Source organism: Chrysochloris asiatica, unplaced genomic scaffold, assembly GCF_000296735.1.
Source record: "Chrysochloris asiatica unplaced genomic scaffold, ChrAsi1.0 scaffold00412, whole genome shotgun sequence".
Lineage (NCBI taxonomy): Eukaryota > Metazoa > Chordata > Mammalia > Afrosoricida > Chrysochloridae > Chrysochloris > Chrysochloris asiatica.
The window spans coordinates 665,338-675,290 of NW_006408930.1; positions in this window are offsets into that span (position 1 = coordinate 665,338).

Below are 9,953 nucleotides of genomic sequence, written 5' to 3' on the forward strand. Positions count from 1 at the left end.
CCCAGACCAAGTGGGTCAGAAAAGAAGGGCCTGCGACGCACCAACCAACCGCAGGGCGCGGTTTGACACCCTCCAACAAGCCGCCTACCCATTGGCCGCATGTGAACCAGGTTCCGCCCACCTGTCTAGATTGTAATTGCAGGAAAGCTGCCTGGTGAACAAAGAGACTCTGCTCTTGATACTCGCCACCACGTGACTCTCACACCCCTAAGAGGTGACCCAAGAAACTAGAAACCAGTGTGCCTACTGTATGATTCCTTGTATAATAAACTCTACAATAGATATCGTAATTGACAGTGATAGAAACTAGAATAATGGTGACATCTGGGTGGGTGGACTGGTAGGACATTGTCTTGCAATAAGCCCAGAGGGAAATTAGGGGGGATGCCAGTGTTTTACATCTTAATTGGGACATTGGTAACATAGGTATATGCATTTGTCAAAATTCATCAAACTGTAGTTAAGATCCGTGCATTTCACTACATGTAAATTATATCCAAAATGTATATCCCTACAACGAAACACTTCTGTTCCTGTTTATGGTCTGCAATACTTCTACTCTGCTAAAATGAGCAGTCAAATTGGCTACCCAAAATGGGGGGGGGGGGGGGGAGGGAGGGATACAAAGGCAAGAAGTGACTGGCTTACAAGCTTTCAAGAGGAAACCTAGATCCACAGGGCATGGAGGAAGGTAGAGTCTCCAGTGAGTGGTGTCCAGCCTGTCCAGGAAGGGCTGATGAAACGAAATATAGATGGGTCTCTTGTGATGCAATGGTGAATAATTGTTATCAGGACTGATTGAGAGGGTTGGAAATCTAAAGATGGACACTTTGTAACAAAGAGGGGAGTAATTAATTTATCAGTTCAGGAGCTGAGGACCCTGGGACCATCAATGGAGAAGAGCGAAGAGCAGAATCCTACCCAGAGAGGCAGTGAGGCCTGGGATGGAGGCAGAGAAGACAACGTCAAGATGTGGTGGGGCTGGGGGTTCAGGATCAGGAGATGGAAAGGGGCTGAGGACTGTGGTGGGGGGGTGCAGGTTTACAGGGTATACACCCCTTGGTTGGGTGAGGATGCATGGACAGGATAAGTATGCCAACGAAATGATGGATGATGGAGTGAATGTAAAGCTGATGTTCTCCCATGTAGACTATCACACAATTCACAATAAAACATTAAATAATAAACAAAATAAAATGAGCAGTCAATCCCAAGGCCATTTTCCTATAGAGAAAAGCATTTGTTAAGAGCCCTGAGTTGGTTCCCACTCCTAACGACCCTGAAAAGTGTTTCTGAGCTAGGCACTAAAGCAATGTTTTTCAAAGTATAGCTGGAAATATGAATAAATGTTCATGATCATTAGCCACTGTTGTTTTTCTTATGCCATTGAGTCAGTCCCGACTCATAGAGACCCTATATTGGGTTGCCAAGGAGTAACTGGTGGGTTTGAACTGCCTACCTTATGGTTTGCCACCACTTGTCTGTCAGTTTTTCTTACTGTGGTGGCCTATGTTGCTGTGATTTTGAAAGCTATGCCTCCGATACTTTAAATACCAGCAGGGTCACCCATGGTAGACAGGTTTGAGATGAGCTTCCAGACGAAGACAGACTAGGAAGAAGGAGTGACGAACTCCTTCCGAATATTTAGTCACTGAAAACCTTGTAAATAGCAGAGAAACACTGTCAGATATAGTGCCGGAAAAAGAGACCCTCAGGTTGGAAGGTACTCAAAATGCGACTGGGGAAGAGCTGCCTCCTCAAAGTAGAGGAATAAAGCCTGGGGAACAAATGCCTGCGGGACCTTCATTTGCTGATGGGGCACAACTCAAAATGATGAGAAACAGCTGTAAACATCCACTGAAAATAGGAACATGGAATGTACCAAGTATGAATCTGGGAAAATTGGAAGTTGTCAAAAATGAACCGAAACGCATAAACATCGATATCTTAGGCATTAGTGAGCTGAAATGGACTAGCTTTGGCTATTTTGAATCTGACGACCACATTATTTACTATGCCGGGAATGACAAATTGGAGAGGAATGGTATTGCATTCATTGTCAAAAAGAACGTATCCAGATCAGTCATAAGGTACAACGCTGTCTGTGATAGGATAATATCCATGTGCCTACAGGGAAGCCCAGTTAATACCACTATTATTCAAATTTATGCACCAACCACTAAAGCCAGTGAAGATGAAATAGAAGAATCCTACCAACTTCTTCAATCTGAAATCGATTAAACATGCAATCAAGATGTATTGCTCATTACTGGCGATTGGAATGCAAAGGTTGGGAGCAAACAGGAAGGATTAGTATTTGGAAAATATGGCCTTGGTGATAGAAATGATGCTGGAGATCACATGATAGAATTCTGCAAAAACAATGATGTGTTCATTTTAACTACCTTCTTTAGACAGCATAAGAGACGACTATACACATGGACCTCACTAGATGGAATACATAGAAATCAAATCGACTACATCATCAGTGAAAACAAGAGCAGGGGTAGACTGTGGAAAAGACCATCAATTACTCATATGTAAATTCAAACTGAAGCTGAAGAAAATGAAAACAAGTCCACAAGAACCAAAATATGACCTTGAATATATCCTACCTGAATTTAGAGATCATCTGAAGGACAGATTTGATACATTAATCACTAAAGACGGAAGACCAGAAGAGTTGTGGGATGACATCAAGAACATCATACATGAAGAAAGCAAAAAGTCATTAAGAAGACAAGAAAGAAGGAAAAGGTCAAAATGGATGTCAGAAGACACTGCCTGTGCTTTATTGATTATCACACACATGATCACCCAGAGTCTTGCTTCTCTCCAATATGTGATTTATTGGTGGTGATATTTTGCATATTAATATTGCCACCACACAATGGATCACCCTCTTTGCTAGTGGAGGCAGTTATTAGTGCTTGGAAATTTGTCAGACTTGAGAACCAATTTAGAAAACGAATCCTTATGACTTGTTTCTTTAGAGTCACTCTCGGTACCAAATGTCTTAGGCTGGGTTTTCTAGAAGAAGCAAAACCAGTGAAGTAATTGTAGAGGTGGGAGAGTTCCAAGTCCAGGTCAGATGAACCAAGATTAACAGGCAGACAAGCAGATCCGGCAGGCAGGCAGGCAGGTAAGAAAACAGGCTGCTAATGAATGACTCCTAGGACCAGCAGGTAACACAGTAAGCCACTGGGTCAATTCCAAAGAACTGGAGATTTTAGGATGAGCCAGATGCAAGAGCCAGACCCAGCAGAAAGCAGATAAGCTTTGCCCAAGTGTCAATATATTGGAAGCAGAACACACCCCTAAAGAAACAGCCATTAGTTGGCTGCTCATAGCCAATCATCATACAGTTGAATATACCTGCTCATAGCTAATCACATACATTTAACTACACTGTATTATATCTCACCATGGGATAATGACATCCCAACAACCAAATCACTGGAAATCCTAGTCAAGTATTTTGCTGATGAGCGGTTAGCCTATCTACATTTTTTCACTATTGTGAACATGAGTCATGGCTCTTATTACTTAAAAAACTTTTTTGTTTTGCAGCTTGTTCTCTTTAATGCAGTTTAAACTCTTTACAACTTTGAAGAAACAAACTTAAATCTTTTTAAAAAACAATAGGCTGTGACATAAACGTGTGACATGAAATCCCACTATCCCCTCTCCAACACCTGAGAAAGAAAGTGTGGAACTGACTCTCCCTGATTGCAGATGTTTCAGTTGGTACAACTGCTACTTCATCACTAGCTATCTGTAAACATTTTTAAATTCTTAGTATTTCGTGCTTAAAAAGATGTATTTTGAGGTTGTGATGTGGTGAGTGAAGTGAAAGGTTCCAGTGAGGGTTGTGAGATGGTGGTGGTCTTTGATCAGGTTCAATCATAGTTTGAGTTTCATGACTTCATCTTGTTGCTTTTTGGCCACTTTCAGGTGTCCTCATGGCCACCGCCCTCCTTCCCCCCTGCCAAAAGTGCTTCCTTTTGGCTCAGATTTGCTGAATGTGCTGCTGGCCACCGTCTCCAGATGCCCCTGCCGGGAGCCTTCAGTGCTTTACTCCCTTGTGACAACTTGTCTTTGCTGTATTTCATTTTTTTCCTGGTAGATTCACTAGGGCTTTCTCATTCTCTTCCAAATACATGGCAAAGGGAATCCTTGATGCTACCAGATTCCTTCATGGAGGAGCGATTCAGAAAGAGCTCCTCCTTTTTCTTCCTTAGCTTCTCTCCACTCCTGCAAAATTTCTCTCTTCCTCACTGTTCCATCAAAGACGGCTTCTCAGTTCTCTGAGGGCCGTCATGCAACTCTTCCTCTGTTAGATCCTATCATTGTTTTGAAGAAGTCAGGCAGGGTGCTCTTGAAGGTGGGCACTTTCCTTGTGAAACAAGATAAACTTTCAGGTTCTATCTATACCTTCGTTTATAAAAAAAAAAAATTTATTGTGAATTGAGTGAAGGTTTACATAGGAGGTCATCAGTTTTACGTTCAACAAATCATACACTTTGTTTCGTCTCAATGATTGCAATCCTATTCATGTGACAACTACTATCTGGCTTCCTCCCTGTGGAACCTACCCACCTTCCCATCCCTTCTCAAATCTGTCCTTAGGTAAATGTTGCCCTTTTGATTGTGAACGATTGACCATTCCACAATGGGCATACATTATTAGTGTTGCTATCTCCTCTATATACTTACCTACTGCTTGGCTGAAAGTTGGGCTATGAGGCTGACCTCCTTTCCAGACCTAAAGGGTAGAATAGTCTTGGGTTCTCTCTTTTAAAAAGAATAATTTTGAGTTTTGTTACATATATTCTGCTGTCTATCCTGAACCTTCTAATGTGATTCTTTTCAGAGCAGTTGGTAGTGGTAGCCAGGCACCATCCAGTTTTTCTGTTCTCAGATTCATGGAGACTGATGCTCACATATTCCATTAGTCCTTTGGACTAATTGATTCAAAGCTTCTTTCTCATTGCTCTTCTTTCCCCTGCACATTGAGAGACCGATAGCTGCACCTTAGATGGCTGCTCATGAACTTTTAAGATCCCAGATGCTGTTCACCAAAGTAGGATGTAGAATATTATCTTTGTGGACTATGTTATGTCAGTTGACCATGGTGTCCCCTATGACTATAGTCCTAGGCTCAGCAACTCATTGCCTTATTATGTTTGACAGCTAGCAAGTTTTCATCATTTTGCCTGTTGTATGTTCTACCATATTCATAGTTGTGTTAGCAGAAAGGTAAATATCCATGTGCATATATCCTCTTTGAAACTCATATATTTGTGGGATATATAAATAGAGTATGCCATTTTTTCCTCCATCCAGCCAATTACCTACCTGTTCATGTATCTGCACACAGATCATTGTCGTTTCAATGTTGTGCATATATCACTATTTACCTCTATCCCCTTTAGCCCTTGCTTACCTTACTGTGTGTGTCTTCTTCACCTGTGTTCATTGTTTTTCTGTCAACTTCCCTCTTCTTGTATATTGTCCTCCCCTCCTTTTTTAAAAATTGTTTTAACATTTTTATAATTTATATTTCAGACAATTTACCATTCGAAGTGTATACAGTTCATTATTTTTTAGTCTATTCAGAGTTCTGAAACTCTCACCACAATCAATCATTCATCACTCCCAAAAGGAACCCAATGCCTTTTAGCCAACCAACATTTTTGTTAAGTCTTTTAAAGGATTTCAGATTTCTCTTCTATCTTGTTTTTTCTTAAACCAAACCTTAATATTATTTTACACAGTGTATGTTTGGTTTTATCAATTCAAACATTTTCCATATTCTTTGGTTATCATTCCTTCTTGCATCATGGCCATCTCAGACAACCAACTAGGATCCCTTTCCTTCTGCTTAAAAGAAGTCTAATACCAGAGCCTCACTGCATGCTATCAGAACATGCTATGAGACTGCCTCTGTGTTCAGCTTGTCTCCACAACTCTTTAATTTTCAGCCAGATTATATATGCATTTAAATTGAAAAACAAAAACAAAAACAGATCCACCTAATTTAGTTGCTGTCAATGGAAGAGTCAGTCACTGGAAAATTGAAATCAATAGTTTATAGAAAAGAAATCATTTGATATTTTCTTAAAAAAATAAATGAAAAGGAGACTTCAATAAAGATAAGGAATCATTTGCATATATGCCTAAAAAGGGTTGGTTATATCTTGGTCCTCTCCTTCTTATATATTGCTATCCCCATCACTTAACATGTGTCTACTTTAGCTAGTGAATTACTTTCACATTCCTCCCATCCTTGGTAACCATCAATGAACGTTTAAGTATGAATACCATTTCTTAAGTTTTTGCAATGATGGTATCATGCAATGTTTGTCCTTTTGTGATTGACTAATTTCACTCAGCATAATGTCCTCCAGGTTCATCCACAATATGTGGAGTTTCATAGATTCATCATTACTCTTCAACTTTGCATAGTATTCCATTATGCACATATACTAAAGTTAGTTTATCCACTCTTCCATTGATGGGCATTTAGACTCCATCTTTCTGCTATTAAGAATAAAGCTGCAATGAGTATCTGTGTGCATGTCTACTCGTGTCTTGGCCCTTACTTCTTGAGTATATATACCAAGAAGAGGGTTTGCTGGGTCACACAGTATTATTTCTAGTTCCAATTTTCTGATGAAGCATCATACTGTTTTCCAGAGTGCTTGAACAATTTTACAGTCCCACCAGCAATGTAAGAGGGTTCCAGTCTCTCCACACCCTTGCCAGTATTTTTTTTTTTTTAATTTTGCTATTAATGCTGGTGTGAAATGATATCTCATTATTGTTTTGATTTATATCTCTTTAAATGAGTCCTGGTGTGGCACTGTGGGCTAATGCGCTGGACTGCAAAGTTGGTTTGAGCTGCAAGGTTGATGGTTCAAGCTCACCAGCTGCTCCTTGAAAACCCTTTACAGGGTCGCTATGGGTCAATACAGACTTGACAGCACCTGAGAAAAGAAACAATGGAGACCTGGTGTAGCACTGCAGGATAAGCACTTTAAATCCAAGATTTAAACTCATCAGCCTCTCCTTGGAAAGAGTCACTATGGGTTAATACAGACTCAACGGCACTTAATAACAACAAATGGCTAATGATCGTGAAATGGCACTTAACAATGTTTGTCCGTATTTTTTCATTGACAATCTTTATAGTTCTTTAACTCACACTAAGTTTGGTTTTGTATATGGTGTGAGATATCAGTCTTGTTTCATTCTTCTGAAAATGGATTTCCAGTTTTTCCAGCACCATTTGTTATGAGACTATCATTTCCCCATTTAATGTGTTCTGGTCTGTTGTTAAAGATCCACTCACTGTCTATGGATGGATTTGCTTCTAGGTTCTCAGTTGTGTTCTACTGACATATGTATCTTACATTGTACCAGATCCAAGCTATTTTGACCACTGTGGCTGTGTAATAAATTTTGAGATCAGGGAGAGGCCTCTAATTTTGATCTTCTTAAGCAATGTTTTGCTTATCTGAGGTCTCTTTCCTTTCCATACAAAGTTAATGATCACTTTTTTTCATTTCTTTAAAGAATGATATTGGAATCTGGATTGGGATTGTGTTATAGCTGTAGATTGTGTAGTGTTGATTTTCACAATTTTAAGTCTTCCTACCGAAGAACATGGTATATTCTTCCATTTTCATATCTTTTGGTTTCTTGTAGCAGTGTTTTGTAGTTTTCTTTGTATAGGACTTTTGTTGTCTGGTTAGGTTTATTTTTGAGTATTTCATCTTTTGGATGGCTATTATAAATGGTATTATTTTCCTAATTTCCTTTTCAGAGCTGTCTTTATTCATTTTCTTGATATACTTTTGAACTTTATTGGCTACTTTTTAAAACTTTTTGTTGTGAATTGAGTGAACGTTTACAGACAAGATTATCAACTTTACATTCAACAAATCATACACTTTTTATCAATGATTTCATCTCAATGATTACAATCTGTTCCATGCACCAATAGTTATTCTGCTTCTTCCCTGTGGTTGCTATTTGCATTCCATTTCCATCCCACTTCCTATACCTTCTGATCTGAGCAGATGGTGCTTCTGGAGAGCAGGAGTTTTGCTGGGTTTGTATGCCAGTGGGGGTTGGCCAGGCCTCTGGTCCCCAGGGTACAAGAAAATATTTCGCATATTAGAAGGTCCTGGATTGTTGTTGATGTTAAGTGCCATCGAGTTGGTTCCAACTCATAGTGACCTTGTATAGGGTTTCTAAGGCTGTAAATATTTCTGGGAGCAGAATGCCTTGTATTTTTGCAGTGGAATGGTTAGCAGTCCAGTGCTTATCCTACAGAGCCAACATGCTTCTAAGGTCCTGGATAGAGCGAAAGAAAATGTGGAACAAAACTCAAAATCATTACAACAACAACAAAACCCAGATTTATTGGTTAGAGACTGGTGGAACCCCAAGACTATGGCCCTTAGTCACTTTTCAGATCTGAAGATGACTTCAATTTTCAGCCAAGCAATAGATATATAGGGGGGAGACAACAAACATCAGTGAGGTGGGGACACTATGAAAAAGTCAATCATTTGAGATTATAAGGGCTACATTTACCTAAGGACAAAATTCAGAAGTTGGAAAAGAAGGAAGAAAGTAAATAAGAAACACAGGGAGGAAGTAGAATAAGTAATGTTACATTGTTGTTGCTGTTGTTAAGTTCCATCAAGTCAGTTCTTACTCTGCAACTCTGTATAGGGTTTCCAAGGAGCAGCAGGTGGGTTTGAAATACTGATGTTGTGGTTCACAGTCCAGTGCTGATCCTACAGCACAACATAGGAAATGTGAGGTATCATTTCCGTGACTTGATACTTGAATGAAAAGTCTCTGACTTGACTGAAAAATTTTGACAAATTGAAGCAATAATTGGATTTAAACTTTTATGGAATCCTGAATATTCAATTAACTCAAAGAAACAACTGTTAACAGTAGCTAATTCAATACAAACATCTACAATTGTTTATATAATTTAATCTAAAGGCATTCTGGAACAACAAACTTGTCTAATGTTTTTTGTTGTTTATCCAGACCACTTCTTACATCTTCATCAATAGTTTTTGCCTTCTTGCTTTGCACTGCATTGCATTTATTCACGAGGAAGAAGGAGTCACGAAATACTTCTGAATTACTTAGTCACTGAAAAACTTATGAATAGCAGAGAAACACTGTCAGATACAGTGCTGGAAAATGAGCCCCTCAGGTTGGAAGGCACTCAAAATGCGACTGCGGAAGAGCTGCCTCCTCAAAGTAGATTGACCCTGATGACATGAATGAAGTAAAGCCTGGGGGAGAAAAGCCCACAGGACCTTCATTTGCTGATGGGGCACAACTCAAAATGAAGAGAATCAGGTGTAAACATCCACTGAAAATAGGATCCTGGAATGTATAAACATCAATATCTTAGGCATTAGTGAACTGAAATGGACTGGTATTGGCCATTTTGAATCTGACGACCACATGGTTTGCTATGCTGGGAATGACAAATTGGAGAGGAATGGTGTTGCATTCATTGTCAAAAAGCACATATCCAGATCAGTCATGAGGTACAACGCTGTCTGTGATAGGATAATATCCATGCGCCTACAGAGAAGCCTAGTTAATACCACTATTATTAAAATTTATGCACCAACCACTAAAGCCAGTGAGGATGAAATAGAAGAATTCTACTACCTTTTTCAATCTGAAATTGATCAAATATGTAATCAAGATGTACTGATCATTACTGGTGATTGGAATGCAAACATTGGGCGCAACCTGGAAGGATCAGTATTTAGAAAATATGGCCTTGGTGACAGAAATGATGCTGGAGATCGCATGATAGAATTCTGCAAAACCAATGATTTGTTCATTTCAAATACCTTCTTTAGGCAGCATAAGAGACAACTATACACATGGACCTCACCAGA